Source organism: Colobus angolensis, unplaced genomic scaffold (assembly GCF_000951035.1).
Source record: "Colobus angolensis palliatus isolate OR3802 unplaced genomic scaffold, Cang.pa_1.0 Scaffold400, whole genome shotgun sequence".
Lineage (NCBI taxonomy): Eukaryota > Metazoa > Chordata > Mammalia > Primates > Cercopithecidae > Colobus > Colobus angolensis.
The window spans coordinates 1,902,343-1,928,411 of NW_012117378.1; the positions used below are offsets into that span (position 1 = coordinate 1,902,343).

At 36.1% G+C, this 26,069-nt stretch overlaps 1 protein-coding gene across 2 annotated transcripts in view; it reads left to right on the plus strand.

Annotated features, from left to right (window-relative positions):
• Positions 1 to 26,069, plus strand: part of IL15 (interleukin 15) — a 100,941-nt gene that overhangs the window by 7,369 nt on the left and 67,503 nt on the right. For both annotated transcript variants that reach the window (XM_011955813.1, XM_011955814.1), the window contains exon 2: positions 14,224 to 14,345. The gene's annotated coding sequence lies outside the window, so the exon portion shown is untranslated. The remainder of the gene's footprint in view (positions 1 to 14,223; positions 14,346 to 26,069) is intronic.

The window sequence follows — 26,069 nt, forward strand, 5'->3', positions numbered from 1 at the left end:
TTATTCACCCATCTCTGATTGGATGCCTAATACTCACTGGATTCCTGCCTTTACTGCCATATCTGCTTGCTCTGCCTTCTTCCTCATCTTACTTGATGGCAGTTTCATTCTCTTAGTTCCATAGATAATCAATCAATCTGTCTTGGATTTGTCCTTAACGTCTCTTTATGTCATATTCCACGTTGAATCTGCCACCAAATTATTTAGCTAGGCCTTCAAAATATATGCCACATCCTATCTCTTCTCACCCTTTTTTTCACTACCGTCACCTGGGTTCAAGTCGCTGTCATATCTCACAGTATTATTGCAAAAGTACCTGCTGCTTGTCCCCTCATCTCCACTACAGCCTGTTCTCAACATGGCAGCCACAGTGTTTCAGTTACCTGTCCCTGCATCAAAAGGATCAATAACCATAAAATAAGAATAAAACAAAACAACACCCCCAGAACTTAGTGACTTGAATAACAATAATTTGTTATTTATCATGATCTTGTAATCTGGGCTACTTTTGGCTGCTTGACTCCTCCTAGGCTGTTGGAGATGAGACATTCAAGAAGGCATCTTCCTTCACATGCCTAGAACATCAGCTTGGATAGCTGGAAAGCTCATGCTGGCCAGGCATCCGTCTCTCTTTATGTGACCTCTATACATGGCTAACTTGGACTTTACATCATGTTGGTCTCAAATAGCTGTACCATTGAACTAATTATTGACTTTCAGGATCCCCTATGGCTTGTCTTGTTATGGCATCAAACTCAGACTTTAAGTCTCTAAACTGGATCTCCAGATGAGGATAATATTTCTCTGATGTAGTTTCTTGAGTGCAGAAACCTGTAACTAAAAAGATAGGTTATCTGTGACCTTCCCCTTGTCCCAACATACAATGGTAAAACAAAAATAGGACAATTGCTTTAAACAATACAATTTCAAAACAAGACAATAGAAGGCAGGTAACAGTCGCTAGTCCATAGCAAGTCTAAATAGAGCCGGCATATGTCCCAAGTTCTTGCTCTGGAAGCAATACATGTTCCTGATTAAGGTTTAAATTTGTTCCCTAGGAATCGTTCTCTGTGGCTTTTAACTTTACCTTTTGTACTTTGGGCTCCTTTTCTCATTCTTTCTTTCTTTTCTATGAGAAATAATTTTTGCTATTCGTTGCAGTGGTGTAGCCTGCTTCCTGATGTTAGAGCGTTAATAATTTAGAGACTTTTGTATACTCACTTTTGTTTAACTGCTTTTTGTTTTTAAGTTCAATGATATTTAAAATTTTGGGGGCTTCCTATGAATTTTATTGCGATTCATTCACTTCGTTAGATAAAAGACATAACCAGCAAATCCTTGAGACAAGTTCCACTTTAATTTGTTGGGAAATCGAGATGCCATAGAAACCCTTAGCATTTTTAGAAGCCCTTTGACTAGTTAGAAAGGTCTATGAGGCACCACTTTAAATCTTTCAGAGTTCTTAATGAAGGGCCTCCCTGCCATACAACTGATTTGATCTTCAACCTGAGAACACATGTAATAGTACACCCTGGATTTGATCTTTGCCCTGAAACTACTTATTTCTTGGAGAATCTTTTACTGCCTGGAAAGGCAAGAATGAGAACAGTTGTTATTTTCCAATCTAGCAAGTCTTAGGTTGAACTATTTCATCACTGTGTTTCTGGCCTTCACTGACAGTGTCCTTGCCTCTCTCCAGGTGCCTTCCCACCACTCAGTCTCATAGTAGTTTCAATGTCGATTACTAATTTCCATATAATAAACTACTCCAAAACTTAGTGGTGTAAAATAAGAATCATTTTATTTTCTCAAACCTAAGAATTAGGAAACGTTACAAAGAGAATGACTTGTATCTACACTGCAATGTATATGGCCTCAGCTGGTATGACTCAATGGTCAAGGGATGTCTGAGATGGCTCAGACATTAAGTCACATATAGAGAGCCTCAGTTCTGGCTGTTGTATGGGCCCCTTGGCTCTCCTCCTCTTAGTCTTTCCACATGGTTAAACTGGACTTTCTCACACCATGATAGTTTCAGGGTTGTCAGACTCTTCACAACTTGACCAACTTCTATAAGAGAGGAAGTTGGAGCTGTAATCACTTAAAGCTTGGATATGTAATTTCCAGACTGTAACATTTGTTTTATTCTTTTGGGAAAAGCCAGTCAGAAGACCACCCAGATTGAAGGGGAGAGGACAGAGATTCCACCTCTTGATGAGTAGAGTGTCATGCATGTTCATGGGAGGAAGACATTGATTGATGGCAGCTGTCTCTGGAGATTATCCACCACAAAGGATAATCCTGTTAAAATATTAATCAGGTTATGCCGTTCCTCTATTCCAATGCCCCCATGGTTCTTTCGTCTCACTCTAATAAAAGCCAAATTCTGTTACAGTGGATATTAAGTCTCTAAGTGAGTTGTACCCCGATGTCTGCCATCTACTACTCTTTCCTTAGCTCACTGAGTCAGTTACATTGGCACCTTTTCTATTCATCAACCGTACTACTATGTTCTTGTTGAAGAGTCTTTTACCTTGCTGTTCCTTCTTCCTAGAATGCTTTTCTCTCAGATATCACCCTCTTCCCCATACCTGCTTTGGGGTTTGGCTCAAATATCCCTGTTGCAATGAAGTAATCCTTGACTGATGTACTTTAAATTGCAGCCTCCCCAGCACTCCCTGTCCCAATCCTGTTTGGGAATTCAATTTATTTTTCAGATTTTGGAAAGTAATATTGTGTGTTTACTATATATCATGAAACGACCAAGCTTATTCAGGTACTTCCTCAAAAGGGAATAAATACAGCTTACACATAGTCTAATGTTAGTTCAGTTTGTGTTTTGTTAACCAGTGAATTAAGGAGAAACTTTCAGTTTTTAGAGCTTTTTTGATTGAATATTTTCACATAAGGAACTATGGACTTATATGTGTGACTGACTTATTTGATTATTAATATCTCCCTTCATTAGAATATGAATATGAAAGTCCAATTTATGCAGTTTTGTTATTATATTCATTGTTATATTCCCATCACCTATTAGTGCCAGACATATGGTAGTGTCTCAACAAATATTTGCTTGAGTATTTAAAGCAACATTTGAAGCAAAATGAATGAGGGAATGAATGGATTAATGGATGCTAAGTAGTAGGGTCCTGCAAATAGAATGGAGAATAGAAAGACAAGCTAATTTCAAGGAAGATGTTCTATTTATTCATTGAATTGATTTTGGCAATTCAGCAGTGAATAATTTTGAGTGCCTAATATGGGTTGGGCACCTACCTAAATACTTGACTGGTCTGGATTGAATAGGAGGAGCAGAGCACAGGGAAGAGTCAGAGGATGCCCAAGATTTTAACCACGAGAGTCAGGAAAGATAAACATGTTAGGAACAGATATATATTATAGCTAACACATGGGGCAAGGTAGGGGAATGGATGAACTTGATTTTAGAAATATCACAATAGAGCTAGAAGTGGAACAAACTACTTAAAATGTCCTGTAAGTGATTAGAAGTGCTAGATTGAAGATTGGATGAACTATTTGTACAAGAGATTTCAGTTTGTGAGTTAAGTAAAAATTATTGGTTAAAACAAGTGGTCAGGCTTTTTCCCCAGGAGGTAAATGTATATATAGATGGTTTAGGATCACATAAGACAATCAGAAGGACTGTTACTGAGCTAAGCACCCTGAAAGAGGAGATGTTCGGAAAGGCCTTCGAGGAGGGATTGGCCAGCTCCCAGGTCTTCAAAAGAGAAGGCCAGGCTTTTTACACCTCCTATCCCTTGCCTGCCTGTCATACTTGCTCTGCCTGCTGCTATCTAGAGGGATTTTAATCCCTTATATGCTTATTCTTACATATTCATCTTTAAAGACTCACTTTCTCTGTGACATTTTCCTGGCCAGATGCCACCTTTACCTCCTGTCTTGCCTCACACCTTTTCTTTGTGAGTTCTCCACCTGATAGATATTTCTTTCATAGTATCTGCAGTGTTTCACTGTATTTACCTGTGTTCATATTGCCTCTTCCACAGGTATATGCTAAAGGTCATAGATGACAAGAGTTGTGATGGTGGAGTTGGAAGGGCTGAAGTTTGAGAAACACTGCATCCTTATGTGTCTAACACCTTGCCTGGCACAGAGTAGACCTATAATAATGTTATTCTTGTTGTCAGTGATCCAACATATATTCCCAAGGGGTCAAGTTAGATAAGGTTCTGAGAAAATGAGTTTGACTATATTTGACTCATAGTATATTACTGGTGATCACATGGCTTTTGGGAAACTATTCCCAGCATATTTCTTATTGTCAGGGTCAGAAAGGGAAATAGAATTTTCTGAGGGTGTACTTTGGCCAGGTAACAAATAGAATCTTTACCTTCCTTATTAGGAGTATGAACTTTAGAGAACTGAAAACAAATAGATTTGTTTAATATTTTGTGCCAGTTTTAATATGAGGGGGATAATTTCATAAATTTGCAAAGTAAGTGCTTCAGTAAATGAAAGGAAATTGAAACAAGTCACACCCTATTCTCTAAATTCCTTCAAACAGAAATCCTTTCATTTTCTTAATTTTATTTGCTGAATATTTTGAGAAGTTATTTCAGTAGGACAAAAAAGAGACGAGAAATTGTGTGAAAATAATAGTATTGCTGAAATTTAATTTATTTAGTATCTCTTTTCCTGAGGGTTTAAGAGAAGAAATATAGTTTCTTCTCTTGTTATGCTGTTAAAAAATTTGTAGTTACCTCAAATATCAGATTAAAATCTGTATTTGGTGTCTTTCGATTCTACCCCTGAAAAGCAAGATCCTTGCAAAGAACCTCTAAAACTGGAAAGATGTGGTTATGCTGATGGCTTATTTGACTTGATATTGAGGCATTCATCTTCTAAACTTTGACCTTTCTTAAGTCAAGCCATATTACTCTGAGCCACTGCAATTTATAAAACATGGCTTCCAGGCTAAGGTGTTTAATCCGAAGAAGCTAACAGCACACCAAAAGTTCTAAACAATAGTGGATACTTACCGATCACTATCTCTGTACATGACTCCCTGGCAAGTGCTGTGAAGGATAAAAAGATGCAGCACACATGATTCTCTTTAGAAACTTATTATCTAGTGCAACAATTATTGTTTGCAAGTAAAGAGCTGAGTGTCCAGGGTACTGAACTACTGTCAGCCCCTGAACACAACACACTTTCTTTCATAGCCAAACATTTGGACACGTTTCTCTTATTGGAAATGCACTACTTCATCCAGTGTCTGTCTCTTCCTTGTCCCCTTCTCCTCACTCGCCTCATCCAGAAGTCTCAGTCTGATAATGGCTTCTCTGGAAATATTGTCCTAAATGTCCGGAGTTGGGTTAGGTGTCTTTGATTCTTAACTTCATACCATGAATATTTAAATAGTTAACATTTATTTTCATCTGTAGTTCCAAGTACGTTAACATATGTAGCCTTCTCAAACTCATGAGATACTTTCCTTTGCACTTTTCAGATAAGTAAACTGAAGCACCAGAAAGGGTGGTGACTGGTGGAGGGACTACCAGTAGGAAGTGGTGGAACTGAAGCTTGAACTCAGGTTTCTCTCCCGAGCATGCACACTTCCTATAGAGGGTGCTACCTTGCTGGTGCAATTAATAAGAATTATAAAGATTAAAAGAGAGGAGGTAAAATTTTCATTATAGATGAAAGCCATACAAATTAACAAGCTACTAAAAGAAATGAGTTCAGCGAAGTTGCCAGACCAAGATTTTAAAAACTCAATAACATTTTTCAATACTAAATAAAGCATTAGCTAACATAACACAACAGTAAAACAAACCAGCAACACAACCTTCCCCAGCAGGAGCCTGCTTGCTGCAATTAAATATGGTTTATTTGAGGATAGTCTAGATGGCTCAACATTAGAAAATCTATCAAAATAATCTTGACGATAGAGGAAAAGTTAATGTCAAGTGCTGAGAAGAATAAGAATAGATGGGATTTTCCAAAACTGACTAAAGTATATCTATGAAAAATCTATAGTAAACATCAAATTTAATACAGGGCTCAGAAAAACATTTTTTTGTTTTAAATTTTGGGAGATGATGAGGATGCCAGTGTTGGCACAACTATTCAGTAAAGTAACGAAGATAAAAAATAATAATGACCATTCATTTTTATTGAGTATTTACCTATGTGCCAAGCAGAATAAAAGCAAAAGTGTGGTGGATTCCCACTGATGCAAGGAGATGGTGAAACTCCCATCTTCTTACTCCTCCAAGGTAGAGGTGATAATTGAACTACAGTGAGCCAGGATGAAAAGGAATTGTTGCAGAGCAATTGTAGGTAGGATGTTCAGTTTATTGTTCTGACCCAGTATGTAGCTATTTGGACATAATGGAATGGAGAAAATTACAATGTAGTAGAATTTGGGTGGTAGTAGTGATGGTGTAGGATAGTTAGATCTAAGCTGTGAAATGAAAAAATCCCTCAATATCTACTAATAACTACACTTTAGATATAGTCAATACATATGGAGATGTGAGTACCAAACATACTGTAATTATGGATTTTTATGATTGAAGCAGGGCCCTTTTGAAGTTAATATGGAGAAGCAGCACAATGCATAGCATATGCCTTGTGCTATGTTAGCTGAATGAACTTCTGGTGAAGAATTAAAGTGGGGATCCAAAACACATTGTTAAATCTCAATTTAACCTCTTTATGTAAAATTGAATAATACATTTAATTTCTCTGCACTTATTATTCTCTTCTTGAAAATTAAGATGATTAGACCAGAGAAATTTCCTTCGGTGTTGAATCTGGTGGTTCAGGGAACCAACATAACATGGATAGATTCTATCATATGCTGAGGTTTTGAACTTGTGATCTTTATAGATGTTACTTAGGCACTGGAAAGGACTTTAGACACCTCCAATCTAATCTCCTTACTTTAAAGACAAGGTAACTGACGCTTAAAGACATAAAGTACTGTGCTAGTGTCACATAGCTGTTTAATGACAGAATCAAGCCTTGGGTCCAAGTCTCTAGACCCCAGTCCATTCCATGGTTCTGGTAAGATTAGGAAAGCTCCAAATTTCATTAAGAAGTTCTCAATCTGAATTTTACATGAACTATAGTTTTGGAAATTGTAATATGTTAATGATGAATAGATGGGAATGATGGTAGTCTGTACGGAGTATAAGAAAAGAATAGATGGTGAACACTTCCACCGTTATTTACACAACACATCCAAAGAGAGAGATTCTATGGTGTGCGTGTGTATATATACACAACATATATACATATACACACACGCCATCTCTCTCTCTATATATAAACACACACATATATATATATATACACATATACACAATGAAATACTATTCAGCAATAAAAATAATAAAATCATGTCTTTTGCAGCAACACTGATGGAATTGGAGGCCATTACCTCAAGTGAAACAAACTGAAACAGAAAGTGAAATGTGGTATATTGTCACTGAGAAGTGGGGGCTAAGTAATGTGTACACATGCACATGGAATGTGGAATACTAGTCATCGGAGAATCCCAAAGGTTTGGAGGATGGAAAGAGGTTGAGGGATGAGAGATTACTTAATGTGTACAATGTACATTATTCTGGTGATGGTTACACTAAAAGCCCAGACTTTATCTCTATGCAATATAGCCATGTAACAGCACTGCCTTTGTACTCCTTAAATGTATATTTTGTAATGAATGTTTCTGGTCCCACCACATGGCCACATTTAATGTTAGTTGCCTAGAAGCATGTTTTATAACTGAATGGAGATAATTTTCTATATTGTATTCTAACCTAGATGATATATATATTCTGTAAGATTTTTCAATTTTCTTTGTTCTCACTCTGTATTTGTCAAAAAAAATTTATTAGTAATTTGGTCATGTAAGTTAATAGTGCAGGCTTAGTTACTCAGGGACTGCTCTGGTGCAAGAAAAAAGTTACTCACTTCTGCCTTCTACACCGCTTCACTTTTCACTCCGCCACTGCCAAAAAAAAGCCCTCCAAATAAATCTGACCTCTTAGACTACAAAAAATGCAGCCATCTTGGGAAACCTGCAACAAGTACACCCAGTAGAAAGGGTCAAAATCTTAAAGATTGTGACAAATCTGTAATCCCACAGAAGGGATGAGGCATGCCAAGTGTTGGATGATGTCTACAAAACCTATTTTCCTTAGACAAAAGCTGAAAGGCATAGAAGTGATATAAAGCAGAGAAAAATGAAAAGCAAAAATTATAAAGATAAGAATGGCAATCTATTTATAATAATGATTTTGATAACTACCATTTAGATAAGAATAGTTCATGAGGCCAGTGAAAGAGGAGATACAGTACTAAAACTGACCATTCTCCTATCGTGAGGACAGGATCTCTGTTAGCTCTGTCTCAGATAATTTGTACAGCCCAAGTGGAGAAGAAAGAACCAGCAGTGCTATAAAAGATAAGTTCTTCTGTCCAATCTAGGGAGAAAAAAGCAACCACACTGACCACATTAAAGCTCAGGAGTCCAAACACTGCTAGTTGCCAAATAAACTTTATTAATAAAGACAACTTCCCCCTTAGCAGTTTTATAAACACTATTGCTTTTTCATATAGACTTGAGAAGGTTAGTTTACTTGTCAGAAAGTAGACTGGAAAGCAGTGTTTTAGAAACAAGACGTTTGGGACTGCTACAGGGATCCAATGTTCAGGCTAAATCACTTGATACATTTCATATGAAGCTAAGTAGTTGGAACAAGAGATGCTAGAGGTCTAATCAGCAAGAATAATAAACAGAAGAACGACAGCCAAGTCCAGCGAAACTGTCTGGAGAAAGAGTACTGGAGGATTTGTGGTCTAATGTGCATTTGTGCTTAGTAAAAGATAAGCTGTTCCTCGATTTTTAAATTTAAGTGTTATTCCTGAGAATTACAGTCATCACATCTCTTTGCTTCTGTAAGGGGCTGGTGAGATGCAATGGCAATGTTTGAGTCCAGTTATTTGTGAGTGGGAGATGTGCTCTATCATTAGGCGTCCTTCTCACCGAATAGGTTATTATCAGCAGGTAATAAGAAATGTGCATCATTACAAATTCTCATGTGGTATTTTGTTCTAAAACAGACAAGGTATGTCTTCTGTGGCAGCGCTGAGTGAACACATAGAGACTGGTGTCAAAACGGCTGTTATAAATTACAGGATACATTTTAATAGTTAAACAATTATCTAAAGAGGCACCACTGGAAAATTGTTTAGTAATAATTGGCTGATTTTTATGATGAAGGATAATTCTTATGCAAATCTTTTTATATAAATACCTGAAGAATTCAAAAGAAGGACATTAATTTTAAAAGCATTTCTGGGAACTTTCTGTTGTCTGGACTTATTTATCTTTAACTGCAAATGCTGGAACTATTCAGAAAACCATCAAAATAGCTTTCTATATCTATTTTTAGAGTTTAAAAGTATGACATACATATGTAGTCATATGTAATTAATATATTTATAATATAAATAAAATATAATTTCTACTATATAATAATGGTATTTGAGAGGCCAAAATTGACCACTACTAAATCCAGGCCTAACAAATTCTGTTGTTGGAAGCTACAACTAAAAGAGAATGCCTTGGCCTATAGAATGAAAGGAAAATATTTCGTTATTCTTGAAGAGTTAAAGCTATAAGGCTTCTTTTCCTTCTTACCCTTTCCTTTGTCTTGGTATTATTTCTTTATCATTCTTCTTTACTTATCTTTCTTTCCCCATCATGGTTTTTATGTTTTCAAAACTTCGCTCAAATTTACCAGCTGTAGAAACCTCACCTTGACTACCTCAGTTTGTCTCTGCCCCTTCAGTGCTACTGTACTAGGCTTTGCCCTTTTCATGGCAAAATATGACAGTCTTCCTTTTTGTGAAAATGTTCAAATCATATCAAGGAGTATGTCTTACCAGTAAGACCACTACCATCCAAATATAAAAATGTTTGTTGCTAGTATTTGGCCTGATAAAGAGCTAGTAGCAGAATATAAACTAGCCACATCACTAACACAGGTTTAGTCCACGTGACTTTTTTTCTCATAGCAAGACTTTCCTGAAAAAGAAATTAGGGCAAGCTTTATTAATTGCAAACTGGCAATTTAATGAACTAGACTATAGGGATGTTAGTGGATACTTTTTTATCTTCCTGTGAGAAGAGTGAGTAGGATAATTGTGATAGATGAGGTGACTGGTTGGTAGTGAGCTGTGACATTCACAGTGGTGGATAATTGCTAATAAGAGGTGACAGTTTTGAGTGTTCACTGTGTGTCAAGGCCTGTTCTATGCAGCTTTTATGAATGAGCTCACTTATACCTCACAATTGCCATTTTCCCCATTCTACAGATGAAAAAAGTGTGGCCCTTGAGGCCAGGCACGGTGGCTCACACCTGTAATCCCAGCACTTTGGGAGACCAAGGTGGGCAGATAACTTGAGGTCAGGAGTTTGAGACCAGCCTGGCCAACATGGTAAAACCCCGTCTCTGCTAAAAATACAAACATTTGCCAGGTGTGGTGGCGCACGCCTGTAATCCCAGCTGCTTGGGAGGCTGAGGCACAAGAATCGCTTGAACTTGGGAGGTGGATATGGTAGTGAGCCAAGATTGTGCCATTGCACTCCAGCATGGGTGACAGAGCAAGGTTCCATCTCAAAAAAAAAAGAAGTGAGATCCTGAGAAATTAATTTGTCCCAAACCTTACACTTAGTAAGGGGCTAATTCAGATTTCAAACCCAGATTTGTCTGAAACCAAAGTCTATACCTGGATCTATTCTGTCCCACAGAGCTTTCTGCAGTGAAAATGTTCTGTCTTCTGTTTTCAAAATCATAGCCATTTACCACACGTGGTTTTTGAATACTTCCAGTGTGTCTGGCTCAAGTGAGAAAGTGAATTTCTAGTTTTATTTTAGTTAATTTACAGATAAATTTAAATAACCACATGTGGTTAATGGCTACTATGATCAACAACACAGGTCCGGAGACTTTAAAATGTTGCTAACTACAGGCTAATCACAGGAAACCCAGTCCAGGAAAGTATATTCATGTAAGGTCTAGTTTTTCTCCATTTCTAGAGTTTCTTAGACATTGTAAAAAAATAAAAAAACGAAACAAAAAACAACAACAACAGCAGGGGTACTATCTTAAATTGTTGCTGCATTGGAGGTAACAGAATTCAATTAAAAAAATTATTTACAGTCTCCTTTGTTTCAGAAACTGTGTCATGCTTTGGGCATTCTAAATGAATTTTGTCTTCCAAGAGTTCATCGTCTAAGTAGCTTTATAGAGAATGTCATAGTTCTTTTCCCAAAATTTCTTCATAAATGATTAGACAAAGTATTTAAAATCTGTGCTATATAATATTTTGTGGTATTTTGATTTTAATTTTATGAATAGATAATACATTCCCATGGTTTAAACTTCAAAAGGTTCAAAGCGCCTTCCAATTCCCTTCTATAGGTAAACCAGTGCTGTCATTTTCTAGTTTATGTCCTTACAAATAAATGTTTTGTGCAGGCACACAAAAGTGCACATATGTATTTAACCATCCCCCTTTCTGAAACCAAATAAACACTGTTGAGTTACCTTGTTCCTTTTACTTAAAAAATACACCTTGGATATATTTTCATGCTAGTATTAAAAAAAACTTCCCATTCTTTTCTATGGATTCATTATATTACATTGCATGCATGTATTATAATTTACTTAAACATTTCCCTACTGATGGACATTTAAGTTTTTTCCATTCTTTTGCTATTACAGAAAATATTCATATGAGTAATTTCAATACTTGTATTCTAAAGTGAGCTAGAGTGACTGCATTCCTGTTTCCCAGACCGTATTCCACGGAACACAAGTCTCATGACATGTTCAATATCCAAAAGGGTTCTATAGTTAAGTAACTTTGGTTAACTCTGGGTATTTGTTGACGTTTCGTAGTGTACACTGTCAAATTAAAAGAAATCTTGCAATAATCTGCTTCGATGTAATCCAGGTGTTTCCCAACCTCATATTTTCTCGAGGAACAGAATACACTATTGTTTTGGGTCAGGTTCCTGGGAAGCAGACTGAGATAGAAATGTTCATGCGAGAGGCTTACTGGGGCATGTTCTAAAGAACAACACCTGATAGAAGTGAGGGCAGATCAAAACAGGGTGGGCAGAGGGAGAAGCTGGACTGTGATGCAGTTGCAACAATGGCCTCACAGGATCCCATGGGGAGCCTTCTAGAGGCAGGATGTCCCTTTGGAGATGTTCCAACTCTGGAAGGGAAGCAGGCCAGATTCCTGGAAGGGAGAGCCACTCCCTGATGCTAGACAGCTTTCTTCCATTGGAAGCATTTCTCAGGAGGGTCTCAGCTGTGAGCTATCAACTGGAACAATGAATTTCATTGGTCACTACAACTCTGTATAGAATCTTCAAATTTTTAAAGGAAATGTTTATCAGTTCCTAGAGTATCTTGCTGGTCACAGCAAGTCATTCGGTCTCCTGGGACTCAGTTTCTTGCTGTAGGAAATATGTATACTGAACTGAAAGTTCTTTAGAGTTTATAACATTCTTTGCATCTATTTCCATTTCAGTATGTGCTAATTAAATTCTAAGGTCAGACATAAGTTTTCCCAAAGACATACTTGGCCATAGAGAGGCCAATAATGTGGATAGATAAGCCCTAATTTTTTAATATTTCTGCTGTGCAGTTATGGAAAAAACGTGCATTGTTATAATGCTTTCAAGTATATGTTATTTAACTTGGGGCAGACTCTTGGGGCAAAATTGAATAAGAGAGCTGAATTAGAGCTTTTTATTTTAAAAATATTTGGGCTACCTCTTGTTAGGTGTTTGCTGAAGAAGCTAGCCTGCTATCTTCCTAGGAACATTGGCCCATATTGATAAAATTGAAGGAATATACTGGCATGAGGTGTAAAAGAGAGAGGAGCATAACTAACTTTAAAGCACATTCTTAGAAGCTCTTATTTATTCTCCTTTTAGAAGCTCAGGAAGCAAACAGGTGTAGATAAACAGCGATAGCAATTTCTCAAGGACCATCCGTTTGGGAATCAGATGGGTCTAAATGCCCATCCTATGTCTTTTACGGTACTTGCGAATTTCATTCTCATGCTCCTGCAGGATTCATCAATTGTGGTTGTTGTTGATGGAAGCTTGTTTCCTGGCAGGAGAGGGAAAAGGGCTCAGGGAATGGGCCTCTGTTAAGTGTGCCTGGCAGAGTTGATGAAGGTTCATAAAGAGGATGGAAAATATATCCAAGAAAAAGAAAATGTTCTTTTTGGATAAGGAAATGGGAAGTGAAATCAAATTTAAAGCAGTGGGTATTATACAAATATGATGCAGAGAAGCAAACAAAAAGAAAAAAAAGAAGAAACAATTTTAAGATTGGTGGCTGTATGGGTACAGGATCAACTTTTAAATTGAATGTAAGTTTTTCTAAAAAACTTAATCTTTTTCTTCAACACAAAGCTTCATAAGGATTCTTGGATCATACTGAAATTTGGTTAAGATGTTTCTTAATTTATTTTATAAAATAAAAGTTACACTACTTTACTTTTTAAAATGGCATAAGTTGGATTACCCTTATAAAAACAGAAGTTATACTATTTTTAGGTTTTCCAATCATATAGTCTGTTGACATGCTTATACCCCCCTCAAATCACATATACCTGAAAATATTATACTATATTGTGATGTTGTGGTTTACTACTTCGTATTTGAGTGGAGACTTTGCCACTTTACTTTTAGAATATACGTTTACAACTTATTTTCAACACCTTCTTTAGACTTGGTCAGTAACTTGATATCAAACAAATACATTTGACATCACATGTGCTTTGTGATATTTTGTGATAAAGAGAAAAACATTTTGCTAAAGAGCTATATGAAGCATTATAGGTTTTAAAAAATGATATATGATTTTTTTCTCCAAAATGGTATATGATATTTTTTTCTCCAAAATGATGTAGTTCTAGTCAGCAAGGACATAAGTTAAATTATGGGGAACTCTGAGGATTGTAGAAAAGATTTCCCTAAGAAGTTCAGTCTTGACTTATGTAGTTTTCTCCATATGAGTCTTCCTGTTTTTTTTATAGCATGATCAGGTATGTAGGTAACCATAAATCTGAGGAAGGGAGGATTACTCAATACATAATTATTAATCTTTTTATCCCTACCTTTGACTCTTACAGAATCCATTCCAATATATGGCCATGTGGCTCTTTGGAGCAGTGTTCCATCACGTTCCACGATGGTGACGTCATACGGAGCACAGAAATCAATGTTAGCAGATAACCAGCCCATATAAAATCGAGTAAGTCAAGTTTTAAAAATTGTATCATGCAATATAGATACTTTTATGTAATAGCATAACTAAAAATAAGGAAGATGTGGCAAAACAGGTGAAGTTATATATACCTAGAACTTTTAAAATGAGCATCTTGGTTTAAAAAATATACCGTTTGTTATTGCATGCTTAAAGCATATATTTGAGGCACAGAATATTGCACATAATTTTTTTTCTGAAAAGAGCCACTTAGTAAATATTATATGCTTTTGAGTCAAATGATCACTGTCACAACGAGTCAACTCTGCTCTATTGCTTGAAAGCAGCCATCATCGTGTATGGGCATGGCTGTGTCCCGCCGGAACTATTTACAAAAACAGGCAGCAGATGATGGTTGGCCTCTGGGTCATAGTTTGTCAATTCTAGGCATATAAAATGACAGAATTGTGCACATCACTTTCTGTATATTACTGGATTAATTTTGAAAGAACTTGGGTGCTTAAAATTAAATAATAAATGTAATCAAACCATCTAATTTTTGAATTAGTTTACTAATGTAAGGATATTAGAAGGTAATGTAGATTAGATTTTTTAAAAGACTAATTGAGACTTTTGAGGAGTATTTTAGAGAAATGTAAGGTCAAGTTCAGTCTCGATAACTAACAAAATATAGTAAGGTATAACTTGATGATGGAGATGTGTTCTAAGAAATGTATCGTTGTGCAATTCTGTTGTGAGAACATCCTTGGCTGTACTGACACAAACCGAGATGGTATAGCCTATACATGTCCAGTCTATGTGGTATAGCCAATTGGTTCTAAGCTACAAACCTGTACAGCATGTTACTATACTGAATACTATAGGCAATTGTAACACAATGGTATTTGTGTATCTAAACATAGAAAAGATACAGTAAAAATATGGTATAAAAGATAAAAAAATATATACCTGCATAGGACACTTAGGATAAATAAAGTTTACAATACTGGAAGTTGCTCTGGTTGATTCAGTGAGTGAGTGGTGGGTGAATGTGAAGGCCTAGGACATTACTTGACACTACTGTAGACTTTATAAACACTGTACACTTAGGTCATGCAAAATTTATTAAAATATTTTTCTTCTTTTAATAATAAATTCACTTTAGATTATAACTTTTTAAAGTTAAGAAACAAACATTTTCTTTAACTTTTTGACTTTTGTAATAACACAACTTAAAACACAAACATATTATACAGCTGTACAAAAATGTTTTTCTTTATATCCTTATTCTGTAAGCTTCTTCCTGTTTTTAAAATTTTTTAATTTTTACTTTTTAAATTTTTTTGTTAAAAACTAAGACTCAAACCCACACATTAGCCTAGGTCTACACAGAGTCAGTATCATCAACATCACTGTCTTTCTCCTCCACATCTTATCTCACTGGAAGGTCTCCAGGGTCAGTAACACACATGGAGATGTTATCTCCTATAATGTCAATGCCCTCTTCCTGGAATATCTCTGGAAGGAACTTCCTGAGGCTGTTTTACAGTTAACTTTGTTTTATATAATTTTTTTCATTATACTTGAAGTTCTAGGGTACATGTGCACAGCGTGCAGGTTTGTTACATACGTATACATGTGCCATGTCGGTGTGCTGCAGCCATTAACTCATCATTTACATTAGGTATACTTCCTAATGCTATGCCTCCTCTCTCCCCTGACCCCTTGACAGGCCCCAGTATGTGATGTTCCCCTTCCCTGTGTCCAAGTGTTCTCATTGTTCAATTCCCACCTATGAGTGAAAACATGTGGTGTTTGTTTTTATTGTCCTTGCGATAGTTTGATGAGAATGATGGTTTCCAGCTTCATCCATATCCCTACAAAGGACATGAACTCATTCTTTTTTATGGCTGCATAGTATTCCGTGGTGTATATGTGCCACATTTTCTTAATTCAGTCTATCACTGATGGACATTCGGGTTGGTTCTAAGTCTTTGCTATTGTGAATAGTGCCACAATAAACATATGTGTGCATGTGTCTTTATAGCAGCATGACTTATAATCCTTTGGGTATATACCCAATAATGGGATGGCTGGGTCAAATGGTATTTTTAGTTCTAGATCCTTGAGGAATCGCCACACTGTCTTCCACAATAGTTGAACTAGTTTACAGTCCCACCAACAGTGTAAAAGTTAACTTTTAAGAAAATATAAGTAAAAGGAGTACACCACACGTAATGATTAAAAAAGTATAGTATAATGAATACATAAACCAGCAACATAGTTATAATCAAGTGTTATGTACTGTATATAATTTTATGTTATACTTTTATTTGACGGGCAGCACAGTAAGTGTGTTTCCACTAGCATCACCATAAATTGAGCAACGCACTTGTTATGACGTTATGATGTTGATGTGGTTTGGATTTGTGTCTCCATTGTTGGAGGAGGGGGCTGCTGGGAGGTAATTGGATCATGGGGAGAAACTTCCTCCTTGCTGTTCTCATGATAGTGAGTTCTCATGAGATTTGGTTGTCTGAAAGTGTGTAGCACCTCCCCCCGCTCGCACTTCTTCCTGCTCTGACCATGTAAGACGTGCCTACTTCCCCTTCACCTTCTGCCATGATTTTGTTTCCTGAGGCCTCCCCAGTCATGCTTCCTGTATAGCCTGCAGAACTGGAGTCAATTAAACATTGCTTTTGTTTATAAATTACCCAGTCTCAGGTAGTTTTTTATAGCAATGTGAGAATGGACTAATACAGACATCTTTGTTACCAGATGCTAGGAATTTTTCAGCTCCATTATAATCTTATGGGACCACCTCATTGTATATGCAGTCTATCATTGACTGAAACTTCATTATGCGGCATGTGTGGCATTAAAGCCACTGAAATAAATCTAAGCATTTGGCTTCTTACTGGTAAAGTGAATCTATACATTTTATTTTCACTTCCAGTTATAATTTCTAATTAACATCCTGAGATAGAATTCTGTAGCATGTATACTAGATCAAGATAAACAGTAAAATAAGTAAAAGAGTTTAAAGAAATTGAAACATTTTATAAGAACTCTAAGAGGAAAAATGTAGTTTCTTTATTTTTCCATCATTTTTAGTATGAGAAAATAAAATAACTATAAATTCAAAGAAGAAACACGGAAATCATGTTCTTTGACAGTAATTATTTATAAACTGAAACTTACCCCTTAACTTCATGAACTTCCTAGAAATTACCGCTTCTTGGAATTTTCATTAATGATACCCCAAACTCAAGAACATATTTACTGGTGGCATTTTTTTTTTTTTTTTTTTTTTGAGACGGAGTCTTGCTTGTTTGCCCAGGCTGGCATGCAATGGCATGATCTTGACTCACTGCAACCTCCGCCCCTAAGGTTCAAGTGATTCTCCTGCCTCAGCCTCATGAGTAGCTATAATTACAGACACATGCCACCATGCCCAGATAATTTTTGCGTTTTTAGTAGAGACAGAGTTTTACCATGTTGGTTAGGTTGGTCTCGAACTCCTCACCTCGTGATTTGCCCACCTCGGCCTCTCAAAGTGCTGGGATTACAGGCGTGAGTTACTGTGCCTGGCCGGTGTCTTACTGATCCGCACAAATTAGGTATTGCTATCACTGAGGGGTTAAAAAAGAAGCAGGGGGAAATTTTGGGTATTGAGTGATAATATTTAAGACATTTTTAGTAATAGCAAGGTAGTTGTAAAGTGTCTTGTCACTGAGATATTGATGGAATGAATAAACATTCTTTTTTTAAAAAAATTATTCTGATCAGTTCTGTGGCAAATAAGCTATGGCAGGGGAATTTTGCTTAAACGAAATTATGCTTGAAATATGCAAGAGATTTAAACAGAGATCTCCCCTAGTATGTGAGTAGTAAATAAGTGTTTCAAAGTCATAAGAAGAGTGTCATGTGCCTTCTGCTTTTCTTTTTATGAATTCTCTTTCATTCCTAGATTTTTAGGTTCAGCTTCCTTTGTCAAGATACTTAAAAACAGGGGCACTTTGGTTATTTTTTGGTGGCCAATAATAGTTATTCATGTCAGGATTTAGGTTAGATGGAATTAAAGACCCCAAGTATCTCTTTCAATTTACATAGTAAAACAGGCAAGCAAGTGTAATTTGTTCCTTGGTGAACTCTGCTCTTACTGTAACAAGAACCCAGAAAAGCACTATGTGTATCAGTTAATCCCTTGAAGGGAGCTTTTATTTTGGATAGTCAACTGGGGAATATGATGCGCTCAATGCTAAAGAAACATTTGAAACATTTCTGCCAACCGAATCTCACTTGTAGTCTTTATCATGATTTCTTTGCTATAATTTTTACATTCTGAAAATAAACACATTTATAAAGCAGAATCCGGGTATCAGCTAAGTTACTAAAAACCTCACCAGTGCATGTTTTCACTCAAGGCCCCTCCTCTTTTATTTTAGCTAGGGATGCAGCTGACAAGCTGGGGTGGCCTTGAGTCACCACTTTTAACTCAATTTAGTTAAAGTTTTTAATTTTATTTCTTCTTATCTCTTTGATTATCAGGGTAATATGTGCTCCTTATAGAAGAGTGAAAACTACAAAAAAGTTTAAAGTGGAAAAAATATCACCAGTTGCCATACTTACTAGAAGGCAGCTAAACGCATGACTGTTAACAAGGTTATTTTGTTTACGTGATTGCTATAAAAAAGGTTGAAAAATTGCATTGTGGTTTTGCTTGTTTAACAGGAAATTGTGACGTTTCTCTGTGACATTACATAAGTAAACGTTATTTTAATGTGTATATAATACTTGAATTCAAAACAGGCTCCAACCCATCATTCCTTTCTCTAATTTTTGATTATTATAAATAATACTTCAGTGAATATGTTTTTGAATAAATTTTGTCCATATTTCTGATAATTTCATTAGGTACATTTCCTAGGAAGGGAACTAAGATGTCTAAAGTAATAAATATTTTAACGGTGCTCAGCTCTTATCCCAAAAATGGTGTACAGATTGACACTTTTGTCATCCCTATACCTTCATCATCTCTATATGAGTCTTGGTGATATTGCATCCTCACCAGTGCTGATGTTTCACAATTCTTTCTGGTTCTATGAAGAAAGGGGCAGCAGTTTATGCCAAATGTAATTCTCATCTTGGAAACCACAGAGAAAATTATGAGAATGGGATTGAAGGGAGTCCCACAAACTAGGTCTAGCAAAACCCAGAGACAGTGAGTAACCACAAAATCCAGAACATGTTACTGTAGATAGGCAAAAGCAACTGAAATTAGCAGAATTTGTGCAGGAAGCACTGCCAGAAGGAATGAGAGTGTGGAGGGGCCACAGTGATAGCAGATGTTGCTGACTGCCAGCAGGTAAGAAGGAAAGAGCCCTGTTTTGAGTGGGAGCTAAACTCAAATAGGGAGTCATCCCTGGGAGAACTGGAGAAAGATGGTTTTGTCCCCATAAGAGGCAGATCTCAGAAAGCACATCTTTTAAAAAGGAGAGAAATGCATTGGAAGGAAGGAGTTGTAGGCCTTGGCGGCAGCTTCTAGTGAGGAAGCTGGAGGAGCTCAGAGCTGGTGCATGTGCCTTTCTCGGAAGATCCAATGGACTTCACGAGGCGCATCCTGACAGGCAGAGTTGGATTCCTGCCTGCATTGTGCACTTAGTGCCTGGGACTGTTCTCCTTGTACGGAGATGTGGACAAGTTAATAGCCTATGTGGCTCATCTTTGACCAATGGGATGCAGAAGTCAGCAACACATTCTTCCCCTTTTCTCTGCCTGGGTGTGACCTCTTAAAGTACAGTTTCTGTACCGCTGTGCACTTAGAAATGACGAGCTCCGTTGCATACCCTTATATTGGCTCCCTCCATCCTTCGTTTCTGTTTTGCTATTGTCGTGGTTATTATTTTTTCTCCTTATTTTCACTTCTTTCTGCTTTCCTGGAATCATACCCCTCAATAAAATACTTTTTTCTGTGTCTAATGATGATGTCATACCCGTCATACCTTTATTGGTTTTCTGATTTCTATTGGGATTTCTTTTCTGTTCCATGGATTATTTAAAAATGTGTTGCTTAATTTTCAAGCAATTGAAGATTCCCTAGTTGTCTTTTTCAGTTTTAGATTTCACAGCCAGGTTTCTTTTAGAGAATAAAACATTGAGTACTTTTAGTCCTTTTAGTTTTGTCATGACTTGCTTTAGGCCCAACATATGGTTAATTTTGGCAAATGTTCCAAGAGGACCTAACAAAAATAAGTTTTGCCATTGAGTGCAATGCACCTTGGAGAACAGGTAGGTCAAATTTATTGTTTTGTCCACATCTACTCTGTCCTTGTTGACTTTTTCTTTTGCTGTGTATTCTGTCAGCTTTTGAAAGAGATGTTTTTAAATTCCCCACAATGACGGTGAATTTGCCTATAAGATTTAAAGCTGTGATTTTAGAAGACTATAGATTTTGGAATGTGAGACCTCCCTGGTAGTTTGACCTTTTCATAGTTAAGAAATGCACACCATCATCTTTGTAATAAGGCTACCTGTCTTAAAGTCTGCTTTGTTATTAATGTACCTTATTTCATTTAATATTGCATGATATATATTTTCTCATCCACTTGCTTTCAGCCCGTTTTTTTCTCCATGTTATACACGTGCATCTCTTGTAAACAGCAGGTAGCTGTGTTTTATGTTGTTGTTTTGAATTCAGCCTGACAATCTTAGTCTTTTACAGAGTATTTAGTTCATTTTTATTTAATGTAATTTGTGTTTGTATTCATCAACCTATTTTTTTTCTGTTTGACTCAGCTTTTATGTAGCTTTTCCTTCTTTTGTTGTTATTACTTAGCTATTACAACATGCATCTTTTGCATATTACTTTCTATTTAATGATTTGTTTTAAGAAGAGATAATTGCAGTTAGATTTAAACCCTTAGAGAAGAATACAAACTCCAAATTGTTTCCATGAAGTGAGAATGCCACTGATATCTAAGCTTGATAAAAATTTCACAAGAAAACTATTTCCCAATTTTATTTATGAATATCAGTGCAAAACTCTTCGTATTATTGGCAGAAAAAAAAATCCAGCAACTCATTAAAATGGTAATCATTAAAAAAGTAACTCATTAAAAAAGTAATATCATGACCAAGCAGGCAGGGTTCATTCTAGGAATGAAATATTATGAACTCTATTAAAATAATTTATCATATTAATTGGTCTAAAAATCATATGTTAATTTCTATAGATGCTGAATATTTATTCGACAAAATTCAACAGCCATTGTCGTTATTTTTTAAAAAGACAACTCAATAAAATAAGATTTAAAACATTTTATGAACATGGCGAACTGACAAACTATTTGTGCTGTAGGGGCAGAAATGGGGTGATCCCTTTCTTCCCCATGATGAAGGTCACAGCCTACACCCTTCTAACAAAAGACAAATTAACAAGAGAAATGCATAACACACTTATTTGATCATAGTTTCATGTGACACAGAAGCCTTCAAAAATGAAGACCCAAAGACTCAGGGTAAACTATCCATTTACATACTCGTCTTTTTGGAACGTTTATGGAGACTTCATTAGCTAGGCATGATTGAAGCATAAACAGCTAATGTAGAACTGTACTTGGACAAAAATGGCATGATCTAATGTTAACAGACCTGGTGGGGAAATCTCAATAAAGCCTGTTCGGATTCTTCTTGCCCTATCTATGCAGCTTTCCTTCCTCCCAGGTATGGGATATGGCCCCTCTGGAATGAGAGTCTTAATTTCTTTTTGGCCAACTGTTAAATGGAAAGGTCAGGGAAGTTTAGAGTAATATTTTTAGGTTTTATGCCTGGCTTTGGTGAAAAGGGGTTCTGGCTCCTATGAACCTGCCTTGAGGAAGAGGGCTTCTAGTTTCTATAGCTCTCCTTGGGGAAGAATGAGGCTGAGAGACACGAGAATAGAAGATCAGAGAGAAACTTGCTTCTGAGGCTGCTTCTGAGGCCTTCATTTTGAAATATTATGTTTTGAGCCCTAAGAATGCACACAAACAAACACAAACACACATGCACACAAACACACCATCTTGTCTCAAAGCCATTATTGCAACGAAAACAAAACAAACAAACAAAAAAACACTGGAGGCATTTCTGCTTATTCAGTTAAAAGTATAAATCAGATAAGGATGCACAATTCTCAACCCTGCTACTGATGCTGTACCAGAGATTTTAGCCAACAAAGCAGATGCAAGAGACAAGTTAAGTCTTAAGCTCTAAGACCTAAGCATGTGGAAGTAAAACCTTTATGTTTTTGTGACTTAGTATTTAGAAAACCCCCAAATAACCTGTGAAAGTTTCTAACCATTACTCAATTCCAGCATCTAAAATAGGAAAAACATAGATACATCTGACTCATTAAAAAAATCCTTTGGTTGGAAGAAAAAACACACACACACACACACACACAGGCAAAAAAAAACCAACAACAAAAACACCCTCTGGGGAAATTCAAAGGAATGATAAACTGAGAAAAATATTTACTTCTCCAATCACCAAGCACTTCCCCCCTAATATATTAAGAGCTTTTAGAAACTGGGGCATTTGGGGAAATATAAACTATAGAGCTGTTGGCAAAGAACGTAAATGAACAGTTTATATAAAAAGAATTGCAAATAGCATTTCAACTCAGAAAAAAGGTGTTCAACTCCACATAAGATGCTAGTTGTCATTTGATTTTATTTAAGAAATGAGAGAATATAAATATATATTTCTAAATTTGCTTGCGTTTTATAAAGAAACTTTCAAGGAAGCATAAGAATTAATAGAAATGGTTGCCTACAGAGACCAGAGTGGAGGGACAACAAACAGGGTGAATGAGACAGGAATCGAAGCCTAATTCTTACGTAAATACTTTCTCTTATTGTTTTGTTTTTTAGCCATGTGAACATACTACTTTTATAGAAAAAATATAAAAATACAAATTTGCAATTCCTTTATGTAAGGTGAAAAATTTCACCTCTTTCAATTACTGTGTAAGTTGAGTTATTTAAAGCATTCATGTACTATTTGTATTTTTATTTCTTAAAATTATCTGTTCAAGTTCTTTAGAGATATTTTTGTTTTGTAGTTTTTTTAACCAAACTTTATAATTCCTTAATATATTAAAGAACAAGTACATTTTAATATTTTTATCCCACCTTTTAAAAGTCTGGTTATCCTATCATTTTGTTTATTATACATTAACTTAGAGAAATTAGTAATTCTTATTTTGTCAGATCTATCAATCTTCCTGTGTTGACTTTTTAAGAAACATTACTTTATTTTATTTTTGAGATGACAACCGAATGCTAAATGTTTAATGAGAATCATATCCATTTTAAGGAAATTGATTATCACTGGCTGACCTTTCACTTCAAACGGCCCTAGTTTTAATAAATGCATAAAACATTTCAAAGGAATCATGACGGTATATTTTACTTAATGGCCTTTAATCTTCTTCATGAAACCTTCATTTTGATGAATGACAAAAGGAGAAAATACAGAAAATGATTCTGGGTACTTTAATGACATCTCTTTGCATGAACTATGAGCCACAGTTACCAGTGCTATGAGACTGGAGGGTGTTGCTTGTTCATTAGAGATTCCTACAGTGATTAGGAAACAAAGACTAACTGTGAAATGATACTTCATGGTTTGGGAGATCTGCAAACATCAGGTGAAACTGAAGTTCTCCCACATGAACAAAACATTGTTATTTTTAACGTTAATTAGGACATCTGTAGCTACTATTTGCTTTCTTGAAGGAAAGTACATTAGGTTGCAAACACTAAAGGGGAGATAGGTGGGCATGTTCCTTAATCTTAGGTGGAATTTAAAGACTAAAAAGATCTGAATGTATATGTGTTGGGAGATGGAGGAACAGGGAAGAAATAAAATGGGTTTAGATCATCCAAGATTTTAACAAATAAAAGTTTGAAATTTTCCAAGCACTATATATTTACCTATGTTCCAGGTGCTCAGATTGCATAACAAATTATTCTCAGATTTCATGAAATAAAGACACCATTTATTATGCTCATGAATTCTGCAGATCAGGAATGCAGACAGGGCACAACAGGTATGGTTGTTTCTCCTCCAGATGCATGGGGCTTCAATGGAAGACTTGAAGGCTGGGAGGCAGGAAGCAGGACATTTTTCTCTAAAGAGCCAGAGAGTAAGTATTCTTGGCTTTGCAAGATTTAAGTACAGTCCCTGTCATTACTACATATTTCTGCTGTTTCACGATAGTAGACACCTTTGACAATACATAAATGAATGAACATGGGTTCCAATAAACTTTATTTTCAAAAACAGGCAACTGGTTGGGTTTGGCTCCCTGAGGTACCTGAAGGATAATTTGTTTGCATGTCAGGTTGATAAGAAGTGTTAAGTGGAGGTGTCAGTTGTTCTTCATGTAGACCACTCCATGTAGGCTCATTCCTTTGGGATAGTTTGGGCTTCCTGTCCTCATGGAGGCTGGGATCTAATGATGTAAGTCTTCAGAAAGAGGCAATTAATATATACCCCAAATCCTCCTAAGAATCTCCTTAATGTATCTATGACACTTCCTCTTCTTAATAAACAATGGAAAAATGAATGAATGGAACTCAAGACATTGCCTCAAATGATTCATCCTTGCCCAAGGATGTATTCACAGAGACTTGGCACATCAGGTAGGGCAGGTATGTGAGTCTTGAATGATACCGGTTGATCTCTTTGCCACTGTAGTTAAGATGGGCTTCTGCTGTCACTGAGAAGTTCCAGAAATATTAGCGCTCATCTAGAAACTATGTAAATATTTACTTTTTTTCTAGATGTCTTTTTTTAAACTAGAATTTATTTGTCGTAGAAGGTGAGATGAGAATATAAATCTCTTAAAGACCTAGATGAATGCTTCACAAAACCCTTGTTAAGTAATAACTTGTCCCTTACCTGCTGCTTCAAGATTCAGACAGCGCTTCAGTGAGTCATCTGTCAATACGTTAGTATTGATAGAACAAACTTGTTTTTATTTTGTGATAAATTTTAACATCTACTAGGTCTAGTTCCTCTTTATTCCTTTTCTATTTAAAAATTATTTTCACCAGTAGATGTTTTTGGATGAACTTAAGGATCATAGTGTCAAGTTCGCGTCTTATGTCAATTCTTGTATGTCAATTTCACTTCCGAATTTATTTCTTACGAAATAATTTGGAAAAATGATATCTCTGTAATATATAGTTTCCATCTAGGAATAAAGTAAGCTTCTCAAATTACTTAATTGTTCTTTCTGCCTTTCAATCTAGTTTTATTTATTTCTTTATATATTTCCATATATTACCATATTCATTCCTAACTATTGTATAATTTTGTTGCTAATGTGGATTAGGTAATTTCCCCTACTTACCGCTGAGACATGGAATGATGAATATAAGAGTTGTTGATATTATGAGGTATATATTTTGGTTTCTGTCCGTGGTTTCTGTCTCATAATTCCCACAGATCTTGTTTTTCCTAGGTAACTAAAACAATAGGTATGTCTTTTGTTAAAGTATTTAGTCTTTTGTTCTTGACTTCTGAAGCAGCTTCTAAACAGCTTTAAAGTAATAAAGGTGAAAGACAGCCTTTTGTCATAATGTTGGGGCTGTTTAGGGCTCAGAAGCAGGACTCAGAAAACAGAATCTCTCTCTGACCTTTTCCTGACACTCCCCTCCTTTTTTTTTTTTTTTTTTTCTGTGACGGAGTCTCACTCTGTTGCCCAGGCTGGAGTGCAGTGGC